Here is a 17,958-nt window from a genome sequence, read left to right as displayed (position 1 = left end):
ATATAGTATTACTATATAACGTATAACGTTATATGCTATTACGATATAACGTATAACGTTATATGCTATTACGATATAACGTATAGCGTTATATACTATTACGATATAACGTATAGCGTTATATGTTATTACGATATAACATATAACGTTATATACTATTACGATATAACGTATAACGTTATATAGTATTACGATATAACGGATATCGTTATATACTATTACGATATAACGTATAGCGTTATATGTTATTACGATATAACATATAACGTTATATACTATTACGATATAACGTATAACGTTATATAGTATTACGATATAACATATAACGTTATATACTATTACGATATAACGTATAACGTTATATAGTATTACGATATAACATATAACGTTATATAGTATTACGATATAACCTTTAACGTTATATACTATCACGATATAACGTATAACGTTATATGCTATTACGATATAACGTATAACGTTATATATTATTACGATATAACGTATAACGTTATATAGTATTACGATATAACATATAACGTTATATAGTATTACGATATAACCTTTAACGTTATATACTATCACGATATAACGTATAACGTTATATGCTATTACGATATAACGTATAACGTTATATATTATTACGATATAACGTATAACGTTATATAGTATTACGATATAACATATAACGTTATATAGTATTACGATATAACCTTTAACGTTATATACTATTACGATATAACGTATAACGTTATATGCTATTACGATATAACGTATAACGTTATATGCTATTACGATATAACGTATAACGTTATATGCTATTACGATATAACGTATAACGTTATATGCTATTACGATATAACGTATAACGTTATATGCTATTACGATATATCCAGTAACGTTATATGCTATTACGATGTAACGTATAACGTTATATGCTATTACGATATATCCAATAACGTTATATAGTATTACGATATAACGTATAACGTTATATGCTATTACGATATAACGTATAACGTTATATAGTATTACGATATAACGTATAGCGTTATATGTTATTACGATATAACATATAACGTTATATACTATTACGATATAACGTATAACGTTATATACTATTACGATATAACGTATAACGTTATATGCTACTACGATATAACGTATAACGTTATATACTACTATGATATAACGTATAACGTTATATAGTATTACGATATAACGTATAACGTTATATGCTACTACGATATAACGTATAACGTTATATGCTATTACGATATAACGTATAACGTTATATGCTATTACGATATAACGTATAACGTTATATACTATTACGATATAACGTATAACGTTATATGCTATTACGATATAACGTATAACGTTATATGCTACTACGATATAACGTATAACGTTATATACTACTATGATATAACGTATAACGTTATATAGTAATACGATATAACGTATAACGTTATATGCTATTACGATATAACGTATAGCGTTATATACTATTACGATATAACGTATAGCGTTATATGTTATTACGATATAACATATAACGTTATATGCTATTACGATATATCCAATAACGTTATATAGTATTACGATATAACGTATAACGTTATATGCTATTACGATATAACGTATAACGTTATATAGTATTACGATATAACGTATAGCGTTATATGTTATTACGATATAACGTATAACGTTATATGCTATTACGATATAACGTATAACGTTATATGTTAATACGATATAACATATAACGTTATATACTATTACGATATAACGTATAACGTTATATACTACTATGATATAACGTATAACGTTATATAGTATTACGATATAACGTATAACGTTATATGCTATTACGATATAACGTATAACGTTATATGCTATTACGATATAACGTATAACGTTATATGCTATTACGATATAACGTATAACGTTATATGCTATTACGATATAACATATAACGTTATATACTATTACGATATAACGTATAACGTTATATGCTACTACGATATAACGTATAACGTTATATACTACTATGATATAACGTATAACGTTATATAGTAATACGATATAACGTATAACGTTATATGCTATTACGATATAACGTATAGCGTTATATACTATTACGATATAACGTATAGCGTTATATGTTATTACGATATAACATATAACGTTATATACTATTACGATATAACGTATAACGTTATATAGTATTACGATATAACGTATATCGTTATATACTATTACGATATAACGTATAGCGTTATATGTTATTACGATATAACATATAACGTTATATACTATTACGATATAACGTATAACGTTATATAGTATTACGATATAACATATAACGTTATATACTATTACGATATAACGTATAACGTTATGTGCTATTATGATATAGCTAATAACGTTATATAGTATTACGATATAACCTTTAACGTTATATACTATTACGATATAACGTATAACGTTATATGCTATTACGATATAACGTATAACGTTATATGCTATTACGATATAACGTATAACGTTATATAGTATTACGATATAACGTATAACGTTATATACTATTACGATATAACGTATAGCGTTATATGTTATTACGATATAACATATAACGTTATATACTATTACGATATAACGTATAACGTTATATAGTATTACGATATAACGTATAACGTTATATACTATTACGATATAACGTATAGCGTTATATGTTATTACGATATAACATATAACGTTATATACTATTACGATAAAACGTATAACGTTATATAGTATTACGATATAACGTATAACGTTATATGCTATTACGATATAACGTATAACGTTATATCCTATTACGATATAGCGTATAACGTTATATAGTATTACGATATAACACATAACGTTATATAGTATTACGATATAACGTATATCGTTATATACTATTACGATATAACATATAACGTTATATAGTATTACGATATAACATATAACGTTATATACTATTACGATATAACGTATAACGTTATATAGTATTACGATATAACGTATAACGTTATATACTATTACGATATAACGTATAACGTTATATGCTATTACGATATAACGTATAACGTTATATGCTATTATGATATATCCAATAACGTTATATAGTATTACGATATAACGTATAACGTTATATGCTATTACGATATAACGTATAACGTTATATACTATTACGATAAAGCGTATAACGTTATATACTACTATGATATAACGTATAACGTTATATAGTATTACGATATAACGTATAACGTTATATGCTATTACGATATAACGTATAACGTTATATGCTATTACGATATAACGTATAACGTTATATAGTATTACGATATAACGTATAACGTTATAAAGTATTACGATATAACATATAACGTTATATACTATTACGATATAACGTATAACGTTATATGCTATTACGATATAACGTATAACGTTATATGCTATTACGATATAACGTATAACGTTATATGCTATTACGATATAACGTATAACGTTATATAGTATTACGTTATAACGTATAACGTTATATACTATTACGATATAACGTATAGCGTTATATGTTATTGCGATATAACATATAACGTTATATACTATTACGATATAACGTTTAACGTTATATAGTATTACGATATAACATATAACGTTATATACTACTACGATATAACGTATAACGTTATATGCTATTATGATATAGCTGATAACGTTATATAGTATTACGATATAACGTGTAACGTTATATACTATTACGATATAACATATAACGTTATGTACTATTACGATATAACGTATAACGTTATATACTATTACGATATAACGTATAACGTTATATAGTATTACGATATAACGTATAACGTTATATGCTACTAAGATATAACGTATAACGTTATATAGTATTACGATATAACGTATAACGTTATATGCTATTACGATATAACGTATAACGTTATGTACTATTACGATATAACGTATAACGTTATATGCTATTGTGATATAGCTAATAACGTTATATAGTATTACGATATAACGTATAACGTTATATGCTATTACGATATAACCTATAACGTTATATAGTATTACGATATAACGTATAACGTTATATGCTATTACGATATAACATATAACGTTATATACTATTACGATATAACGTATAACGTTATATACTATTACGATATAACGTATAACGTTATATAGTATTACGATATAACGTATAACGTTATATGCTACTAAGATATAACGTATAACGTTATATAGTATTACGATATAACGTATAACGTTATATGCTACTACGATATAACGTATAACGTTATGTACTATTACGATATAACGTATAACGTTATATGCTATTGTGATATAGCTAATAACGTTATATAGTATTACGATATAACGTATAACGTTATATGCTATTGCGATATAACATATAACGTTATATAGTATTACGATATAACATATAACGTTATATACTATTACGATATAACGTATAACGTTATATGCTATTATGATATAGCTGATAACGTTATATAGTATTACGATATAACGTGTAACGTTATATACTATTACGATATAACATATAACGTTATATACTATTACGATATAACGTATAACGTTATATACTATTACGATATAACGTATAACGTTATATAGTATTACGATATAACGTATAACGTTATATGCTACTAAGATATAACGTATAACGTTATATAGTATTACGATATAACGTATAACGTTATATGCTATTACGATATAACCTATAACGTTATATAGTATTACGATATAACGTATAACGTTATATGCTATTACGATATAACGTATAACGTTATATGCTATTACGATATAACGTATAACGTTATATAGTATTACGATATAACGTATAGCGTTATATGTTATTACGATATAACATATAACGTTATATACTATTACGATATAACGTATAACGTTATATAGTATTACGATATAACATATAACGTTATATACTATTACGATATAACGTATAACGTTATATGCTATTATGATATAGCTGATAACGTTATATAGTGTTACGATATAACGTATAGCGTTATATGTTATTACGATATAACATATAACGTTATATACTATTACGATATAACGTATAACGTTATATAGTATTACGATATAACGTATAACGTTATATACTACTACGATATAACGTATAACGTTATATACTATTACGATATAACGTATAACGTTATATACTACTATGATATAACGTATAACGTTATATACTATTGCGATATAACGTATAACGTTATATGCTATTACGATATAACGTATAACGTTATATACTGCTATGATATAACGTATAACGTTATATAGTATTACGATATAACGTATAACGTTATATGCTATTACGATATAACGTATAACGTTATATACTACTATGATATAACGTATAACGTTATATAGTATTACGATATAACGTATAACGTTATATGCTATTACGATATAACGTATAACGTTATATACTACTATGATATAACGTATAACGTTATATAGTATTACGATATAACGTATAACGTTATATGCTATTACGATATAACGTATAACGTTATATGCTATTACGATATAACGTATAACGTTATATGCTATTACGATATAACGTATAACGTTATATAGTATTACGTTATAACGTATAACGTTATATACTATTACGATATAACGTATAGCGTTATATGTTATTGCGATATAACATATAACGTTATATACTATTACGATATAACGTATAACGTTATATAGTATTTCGATATTACATATAACGTTATATACTACTACGATATAACGTATAACGTTATATGCTATTATGATATAGCTGATAACGTTATATAGTATTACGATATAACGTGTAACGTTATATACTATTACGATATAACATATAACGTTATGTACTATTACGATATAACGTATAACGTTATATACTATTACGATATAACGTATAACGTTATATAGTATTACGATATAACGTATAACGTTATATGCTATTACGATATAACCTATAACGTTATATAGTATTACGATATAACGTATAACGTTATATGCTATTACGATATAACGTATAACGTTATATACTATTACGATATAACGTATAACGTTATATAGTATTACGATATAACGTATAACGTTATATGCTACTAAGATATAACGTATAACGTTATATAGTATTACGATATAACGTATAACGTTATATGCTATTACGATATAACGTATAACGTTATGTACTATTACGATATAACGTATAACGTTATATGCTATTGTGATATAGCTAATAACGTTATATGGTATTACGATATAACGTATAACGTTATATGCTATTACGATATAACCTATAACGTTATATAGTATTACGATATAACGTATAACGTTATATGCTATTACGATATAACGTATAACGTTATATGCTATTACGATATAACGTATAACGTTATATAGTATTACGATATAACGTATAGCGTTATATGTTATTACGATATAACATATAACGTTATATACTATTACGATATAACGTATAACGTTATATAGTATTACGATATAACATATAACGTTATATACTATTACGATATAACGTATAACGTTATATAATACTATGATATAACGTACAACGTTATATAGTATTACTATATAACGTATAACGTTATATGCTATTACGATATAACGTATAACGTTATATGCTATTACGATATAACGTATAGCGTTATATACTATTACGATATAACGTATAGCGTTATATGTTATTACGATATAACATATAACGTTATATACTATTACGATATAACGTATAACGTTATATAGTATTACGATATAACGGATATCGTTATATACTATTACGATATAACGTATAACGTTATATGTTATTACGATATAACATATAACGTTATATACTATTACGATATAACGTATAACGTTATATAGTATTACGATATAACATATAACGTTATATAGTATTACGATATAACCTTTAACGTTATATACTATTACGATATAACGTATAACGTTATATGCTATTACGATATAACGTATAACGTTATATGCTATTACGATATAACGTATAACGTTATATGCTATTACGATATAACGTATAACGTTATATGCTATTACGATATATCCAGTAACGTTATATGCTATTACGATATAACGTATAACGTTATATGCTATTACGATATATCCAATAACGTTATATAGTATTACGATATAACGTATAACGTTATATGCTATTACGATATAACGTATAACGTTATATGCTATTACGATATAACGTATAACGTTATATGCTATTACGATATAACGTATAACGTTATATACTATTACGATAAAGCGGATAACGTTATATACTACTATGATATAACGTATAACGTTATATAGTATTACGATATAACGTATAACGTTATATAGTATTACGATATAACGTATAACGTTATATGCTATTACGATATAACATATAACGTTATATACTATTACGATATAACGTATAACGTTATATACTATTACGATATAACGTATAACGTTATATAGTATTACGATATAACGTATAACGTTATATGCTACTAAGATATAACGTATAACGTTATATAGTATTACGATATAACGTATAACGTTATATGCTACTACGATATAACGTATAACGTTATGTACTATTACGATATAACGTATAACGTTATATGCTATTGTGATATAGCTAATAACGTTATATAGTATTACGATATAACGTATAACGTTATATACTATTACGATATAACATGTAACGTTATATACTATTACGATATAACGTATAACGTTATATACTATTACGATATAACGTATAACGTTATATAGTATTACGATATAACGTATAACGTTATATGCTACTAAGATATAACGTATAACGTTATATAGTATTACGATATAACGTATAACGTTATATGCTATTACGATATAACGTATAACGTTATATCCTATTACGATATAGCGTATAACGTTATATAGTATTACGATATAACACATAACGTTATATAGTATTACGATATAACGTATATCGTTATATACTATTACGATATAACATATAACGTTATATAGTATTACGATATAACATATAACGTTATATACTATTACGATATAACGTATAACGTTATATAGTATTACGATATAACGTATAACGTTATATACTATTACGATATAACGTATAACGTTATATGCTATTACGATATAACGTATAACGTTATATGCTATTATGATATATCCAATAACGTTATATAGTATTACGATATAACGTATAACGTTATATGCTATTACGATATAACGTATAACGTTATATACTATTACGATAAAGCGTATAACGTTATATACTACTATGATATAACGTATAACGTTATATAGTATTACGATATAACGTATAACGTTATATGCTATTACGATATAACGTATAACGTTATATGCTATTACGATATAACGTATAACGTTATATAGTATTACGATATAACGTATAACGTTATAAAGTATTACGATATAACATATAACGTTATATACTATTACGATATAACGTATAACGTTATATGCTATTACGATATAACGTATAACGTTATATGCTATTACGATATAACGTATAACGTTATATGCTATTACGATATAACGTATAACGTTATATAGTATTACGTTATAACGTATAACGTTATATACTATTACGATATAACGTATAGCGTTATATGTTATTGCGATATAACATATAACGTTATATACTATTACGATATAACGTATAACGTTATATAGTATTACGATATAACATATAACGTTATATACTACTACGATATAACGTATAACGTTATATGCTATTATGATATAGCTGATAACGTTATATAGTATTACGATATAACGTGTAACGTTATATACTATTACGATATAACATATAACGTTATGTACTATTACGATATAACGTATAACGTTATATACTATTACGATATAACGTATAACGTTATATAGTATTACGATATAACGTATAACGTTATATGCTACTAAGATATAACGTATAACGTTATATAGTATTACGATATAACGTATAACGTTATATGCTATTACGATATAACGTATAACGTTATGTACTATTACGATATAACGTATAACGTTATATGCTATTGTGATATAGCTAATAACGTTATATAGTATTACGATATAACGTATAACGTTATATGCTATTACGATATAACCTATAACGTTATATAGTATTACGATATAACGTATAACGTTATATGCTATTACGATATAACATATAACGTTATATACTATTACGATATAACGTATAACGTTATATACTATTACGATATAACGTATAACGTTATATAGTATTACGATATAACGTATAACGTTATATGCTACTAAGATATAACGTATAACGTTATATAGTATTACGATATAACGTATAACGTTATATGCTACTACGATATAACGTATAACGTTATGTACTATTACGATATAACGTATAACGTTATATGCTATTGTGATATAGCTAATAACGTTATATAGTATTACGATATAACGTATAACGTTATATGCTATTGCGATATAACATATAACGTTATATAGTATTACGATATAACATATAACGTTATATACTATTACGATATAACGTATAACGTTATATGCTATTATGATATAGCTGATAACGTTATATAGTATTACGATATAACGTATAACGTTATATACTATTACGATATAACATATAACGTTATATACTATTACGATATAACGTATAACGTTATATACTATTACGATATAACGTATAACGTTATATAGTATTACGATATAACGTATAACGTTATATGCTACTAAGATATAACGTATAACGTTATATAGTATTACGATATAACGTATAACGTTATATGCTATTACGATATAACCTATAACGTTATATAGTATTACGATATAACGTATAACGTTATATGCTATTACGATATAACGTATAACGTTATATGCTATTACGATATAACGTATAACGTTATATAGTATTACGATATAACGTATAGCGTTATATGTTATTACGATATAACATATAACGTTATATACTATTACGATATAACGTATAACGTTATATAGTATTACGATATAACATATAACGTTATATACTATTACGATATAACGTATAACGTTATATGCTATTATGATATAGCTGATAACGTTATATAGTGTTACGATATAACGTATAGCGTTATATGTTATTACGATATAACATATAACGTTATATACTATTACGATATAACGTATAACGTTATATAGTATTACGATATAACGTATAACGTTATATACTACTACGATATAACGTATAACGTTATATACTATTACGATATAACGTATAACGTTATATACTACTATGATATAACGTATAACGTTATATACTATTGCGATATAACGTATAACGTTATATGCTATTACGATATAACGTATAACGTTATATACTGCTATGATATAACGTATAACGTTATATAGTATTACGATATAACGTATAACGTTATATGCTATTACGATATAACGTATAACGTTATATACTACTATGATATAACGTATAACGTTATATAGTATTACGATATAACGTATAACGTTATATGCTATTACGATATAACGTATAACGTTATATACTACTATGATATAACGTATAACGTTATATAGTATTACGATATAACGTATAACGTTATATGCTATTACGATATAACGTATAACGTTATATGCTATTACGATATAACGTATAACGTTATATGCTATTACGATATAACGTATAACGTTATATAGTATTACGTTATAACGTATAACGTTATATACTATTACGATATAACGTATAGCGTTATATGTTATTGCGATATAACATATAACGTTATATACTATTACGATATAACGTATAACGTTATATAGTATTACGATATTACATATAACGTTATATACTACTACGATATAACGTATAACGTTATATGCTATTATGATATAGCTGATAACGTTATATAGTATTACGATATAACGTGTAACGTTATATACTATTACGATATAACATATAACGTTATGTACTATTACGATATAACGTATAACGTTATATACTATTACGATATAACGTATAACGTTATATAGTATTACGATATAACGTATAACGTTATATGCTATTACGATATAACCTATAACGTTATATGCTATTACGATATAACCTATAACGTTATATAGTATTACGATATAACGTATAACGTTATATGCTATTACGATATAACGTATAACGTTATATAGTATTACGATATAACGTATAACGTTATATGCTACTAAGATATAACGTATAACGTTATATAGTATTACGATATAACGTATAACGTTATATGCTATTACGATATAACGTATAACGTTATGTACTATTACGATATAACGTATAACGTTATATGCTATTGTGATATAGCTAATAACGTTATATAGTATTACGATATAACGTATAACGTTATATGCTATTACGATATAACCTATAACGTTATATAGTATTACGATATAACGTATAACGTTATATGCTATTACGATATAACGTATAACGTTATATGCTATTACGATATAACGTATAACGTTATATAGTATTACGATATAACGTATAGCGTTATATGTTATTACGATATAACATATAACGTTATATACTATTACGATATAACGTATAACGTTATATAGTATTACGATATAACATATAACGTTATATACTATTACGATATAACGTATAACGTTATATAATACTATGATATAACGTACAACGTTATATAGTATTACTATATAACGTATAACGTTATATGCTATTACGATATAACGTATAACGTTATATGCTATTACGATATAACGTATAGCGTTATATACTATTACGATATAACGTATAGCGTTATATGTTATTACGATATAACATATAACGTTATATACTATTACGATATAACGTATAACGTTATATAGTATTACGATATAACGGATATCGTTATATACTATTACGATATAACGTATAGCGTTATATGTTATTACGATATAACATATAACGTTATATACTATTACGATATAACGTATAACGTTATATAGTATTACGATATAACATATAACGTTATATACTATTACGATATAACGTATAACGTTGTATGCTATTATGATATAGCTAATAACGTTATATAGTATTACGATATAACCTTTAACGTTATATACTATTACGATATAACGTATAACGTTATATACTATTACGATATAACGTATAGCGTTATATGTTATTACGATATAACATATAACGTTATATACTATTACGATATAACGTATAACGTTATATAGTATTACGATATAACATATAACGTTATATAGTATTACGATATAACCTTTAACGTTATATACTATCACGATATAACGTATAACGTTATATGCTATTACGATATAACGTATAACGTTATATGCTATTACGATATAACGTATAACGTTATATGCTATTACGATATAACGTATAACGTTATATGCTATTACGATATATCCAGTAACGTTATATGCTATTACGATATAACGTATAACGTTATATGCTATTACGATATATCCAATAACGTTATATAGTATTACGATATAACGTATAACGTTATATGCTATTACGATATAACGTATAACGTTATATGCTATTACGATATAACGTATAACGTTATATGCTATTACGATATAACGTATAACGTTATATACTATTACGATAAAGCGGATAACGTTATATACTACTATGATATAACGTATAACGTTATATAGTATTACGATATAACGTATAACGTTATATAGTATTACGATATAACGTATAACGTTATATGCTATTACGATATAACATATAACGTTATATACTATTACGATATAACGTATAACGTTATATACTATTACGATATAACGTATAACGTTATATAGTATTACGATATAACGTATAACGTTATATGCTACTAAGATATAACGTATAACGTTATATAGTATTACGATATAACGTATAACGTTATATGCTACTACGATATAACGTATAACGTTATGTACTATTACGATATAACGTATAACGTTATATGCTATTGTGATATAGCTAATAACGTTATATAGTATTACGATATAACGTATAACGTTATATACTATTACGATATAACATGTAACGTTATATACTATTACGATATAACGTATAACGTTATATACTATTACGATATAACGTATAACGTTATATAGTATTACGATATAACGTATAACGTTATATGCTACTAAGATATAACGTATAACGTTATATAGTATTACGATATAACGTATAACGTTATATGCTATTACGATATAACGTATAACGTTATGTACTATTACGATATAACGTATAACGTTATATGCTATTGTGATATAGCTAATAACGTTATATAGTATTACGATATAACGTATAACGTTATATGCTATTACGATATAACCTATAACGTTATATAGTATTACGATATAACGTATAACGTTATATGCTATTACGATATAACGTATAACGTTATATGCTATTACGATATAACGTATAACGTTATATAGTATTACGATATAACGTATAGCGTTATATGTTATTACGATATAACATATAACGTTATATACTATTACGATATAACGTATAACGTTATATAGTATTACGATATAACATATAACGTTATATACTATTACGATATAACGTATAACGTTATATAATACTATGATATAACGTACAACGTTATATAGTATTACTATATAACGTATAACGTTATATGCTATTACGATATAACGTATAACGTTATATGCTATTACGATATAACGTATAGCGTTATATACTATTACGATATAACGTATAGCGTTATATGTTATTACGATATAACATATAACGTTATATACTATTACGATATAACGTATAACGTTATATAGTATTACGATATAACGGATATCGTTATATACTATTACGATATAACGTATAGCGTTATATGTTATTACGATATAACATATAACGTTATATACTATTACGATATAACGTATAACGTTATATAGTATTACGATATAACATATAACGTTATATACTATTACGATATAACGTATAACGTTGTATGCTATTATGATATAGCTAATAACGTTATATAGTATTACGATATAACCTTTAACGTTATATACTATTACGATATAACGTATAACGTTATATACTATTACGATATAACGTATAGCGTTATATGTTATTACGACATAACATATAACGTTATATACTATTACGATATAACGTATAACGTTATATAGTATTACGATATAACGTATAACGTTATATAGTATTACGATATAACGTATAACGTTATATACTATTACGATATAACGTATAACGTTATATACTATTACGATATAACGTATAGCGTTATATGTTATTACGATATAACATATAACGTTATGTACTATTACGATATAACGTATAACGTTATATGCTATTGTGATATAGCTAATAACGTTATATAGTATTACGATATAACGTATAACGTTATATCCTATTACGATATAGCGTATAACGTTATATAGTATTACGATATAACACATAACGTTATATAGTATTACGATATAACGTATATCGTTATATACTATTACGATATGACATATAACGTTATATAGTATTACGATATAACATATAACGTTATATACTATTACGATATAACGTATAACGTTATATACTATTACGATATAACGTATAACGTTATATGCTATTACGATATAACGTATAACGTTATATGCTATTACGATATAACGTATAACGTTATATGCTATTACGATATAACGTATAACGTTATATAGTATTACGTTATAACGTATAACGTTATATACTATTACGATATAACGTATAGCGTTATATGTTATTGCGATATAACATATAACGTTATATACTATTACGATATAACGTATAACGTTATATAGTATTACGATATAACATATAACGTTATATACTACTACGATATAACGTATAACGTTATATGCTATTATGATATAGCTGATAACGTTATATAGTATTACGATATAACGTGTAACGTTATATACTATTACGATATAACATATAACGTTATGTACTATTACGATATAACGTATAACGTTATATACTATTACGATATAACGTATAACGTTATATAGTATTACGATATAACGTATAACGTTATATGCTACTAAGATATAACGTATAACGTTATATAGTATTACGATATAACGTATAACGTTATATGCTATTACGATATAACGTATAACGTTATGTACTATTACGATATAACGTATAACGTTATATGCTATTGTGATATAGCTAATAACGTTATATAGTATTACGATATAACGTATAACGTTATATGCTATTACGATATAACCTATAACGTTATATAGTATTACGATATAACGTATAACGTTATATGCTATTACGATATAACATATAACGTTATATACTATTACGATATAACGTATAACGTTATATACTATTACGATATAACGTATAACGTTATATAGTATTACGATATAACGTATAACGTTATATGCTACTAAGATATAACGTATAACGTTATATAGTATTACGATATAACGTATAACGTTATATGCTACTACGATATAACGTATAACGTTATGTACTATTACGATATAACGTATAACGTTATATGCTATTGTGATATAGCTAATAACGTTATATAGTATTACGATATAACGTATAACGTTATATGCTATTGCGATATAACATATAACGTTATATAGTATTACGATATAACATATAACGTTATATACTATTACGATATAACGTATAACGTTATATGCTATTATGATATAGCTGATAACGTTATATAGTATTACGATATAACGTGTAACGTTATATACTATTACGATATAACATATAACGTTATATACTATTACGATATAACGTATAACGTTATATACTATTACGATATAACGTATAACGTTATATAGTATTACGATATAACGTATAACGTTATATGCTACTAAGATATAACGTATAACGTTATATAGTATTACGATATAACGTATAACGTTATATGCTATTACGATATAACCTATAACGTTATATAGTATTACGATATAACGTATAACGTTATATGCTATTACGATATAACGTATAACGTTATATGCTATTACGATATAACGTATAACGTTATATAGTATTACGATATAACGTATAGCGTTATATGTTATTACGATATAACATATAACGTTATATACTATTACGATATAACGTATAACGTTATATAGTATTACGATATAACATATAACGTTATATACTATTACGATATAACGTATAACGTTATATGCTATTATGATATAGCTGATAACGTTATATAGTGTTACGATATAACGTATAGCGTTATATGTTATTACGATATAACATATAACGTTATATACTATTACGATATAACGTATAACGTTATATAGTATTACGATATAACGTATAACGTTATATACTACTACGATATAACGTATAACGTTATATACTATTACGATATAACGTATAACGTTATATACTACTATGATATAACGTATAACGTTATATACTATTGCGATATAACGTATAACGTTATATGCTATTACGATATAACGTATAACGTTATATACTGCTATGATATAACGTATAACGTTATATAGTATTACGATATAACGTATAACGTTATATGCTATTACGATATAACGTATAACGTTATATACTACTATGATATAACGTATAACGTTATATAGTATTACGATATAACGTATAACGTTATATGCTATTACGATATAACGTATAACGTTATATACTACTATGATATAACGTATAACGTTATATAGTATTACGATATAACGTATAACGTTATATGCTATTACGATATAACGTATAACGTTATATGCTATTACGATATAACGTATAACGTTATATGCTATTACGATATAACGTATAACGTTATATAGTATTACGTTATAACGTATAACGTTATATACTATTACGATATAACGTATAGCGTTATATGTTATTGCGATATAACATATAACGTTATATACTATTACGATATAACGTATAACGTTATATAGTATTACGATATTACATATAACGTTATATACTACTACGATATAACGTATAACGTTATATGCTATTATGATATAGCTGATAACGTTATATAGTATTACGATATAACGTGTAACGTTATATACTATTACGATATAACATATAACGTTATGTACTATTACGATATAACGTATAACGTTATATACTATTACGATATAACGTATAACGTTATATAGTATTACGATATAACGTATAACGTTATATGCTATTACGATATAACCTATAACGTTATATGCTATTACGATATAACCTATAACGTTATATAGTATTACGATATAACGTATAACGTTATATGCTATTACGATATAACGTATAACGTTATATAGTATTACGATATAACGTATAACGTTATATGCTACTAAGATATAACGTATAACGTTATATAGTATTACGATATAACGTATAACGTTATATGCTATTACGATATAACGTATAACGTTATGTACTATTACGATATAACGTATAACGTTATATGCTATTGTGATATAGCTAATAACGTTATATAGTATTACGATATAACGTATAACGTTATATGCTATTACGATATAACCTATAACGTTATATAGTATTACGATATAACGTATAACGTTATATGCTATTACGATATAACGTATAACGTTATATGCTATTACGATATAACGTATAACGTTATATAGTATTACGATATAACGTATAGCGTTATATGTTATTACGATATAACATATAACGTTATATACTATTACGATATAACGTATAACGTTATATAGTATTACGATATAACATATAACGTTATATACTATTACGATATAACGTATAACGTTATATAATACTATGATATAACGTACAACGTTATATAGTATTACTATATA

This window comes from Bombus terrestris, chromosome 10 (genome assembly GCF_910591885.1).
Source record: "Bombus terrestris chromosome 10, iyBomTerr1.2, whole genome shotgun sequence".
NCBI classification, from domain to species: domain Eukaryota; kingdom Metazoa; phylum Arthropoda; class Insecta; order Hymenoptera; family Apidae; genus Bombus; species Bombus terrestris.
This window is presented reverse-complemented; position numbering follows the sequence as displayed.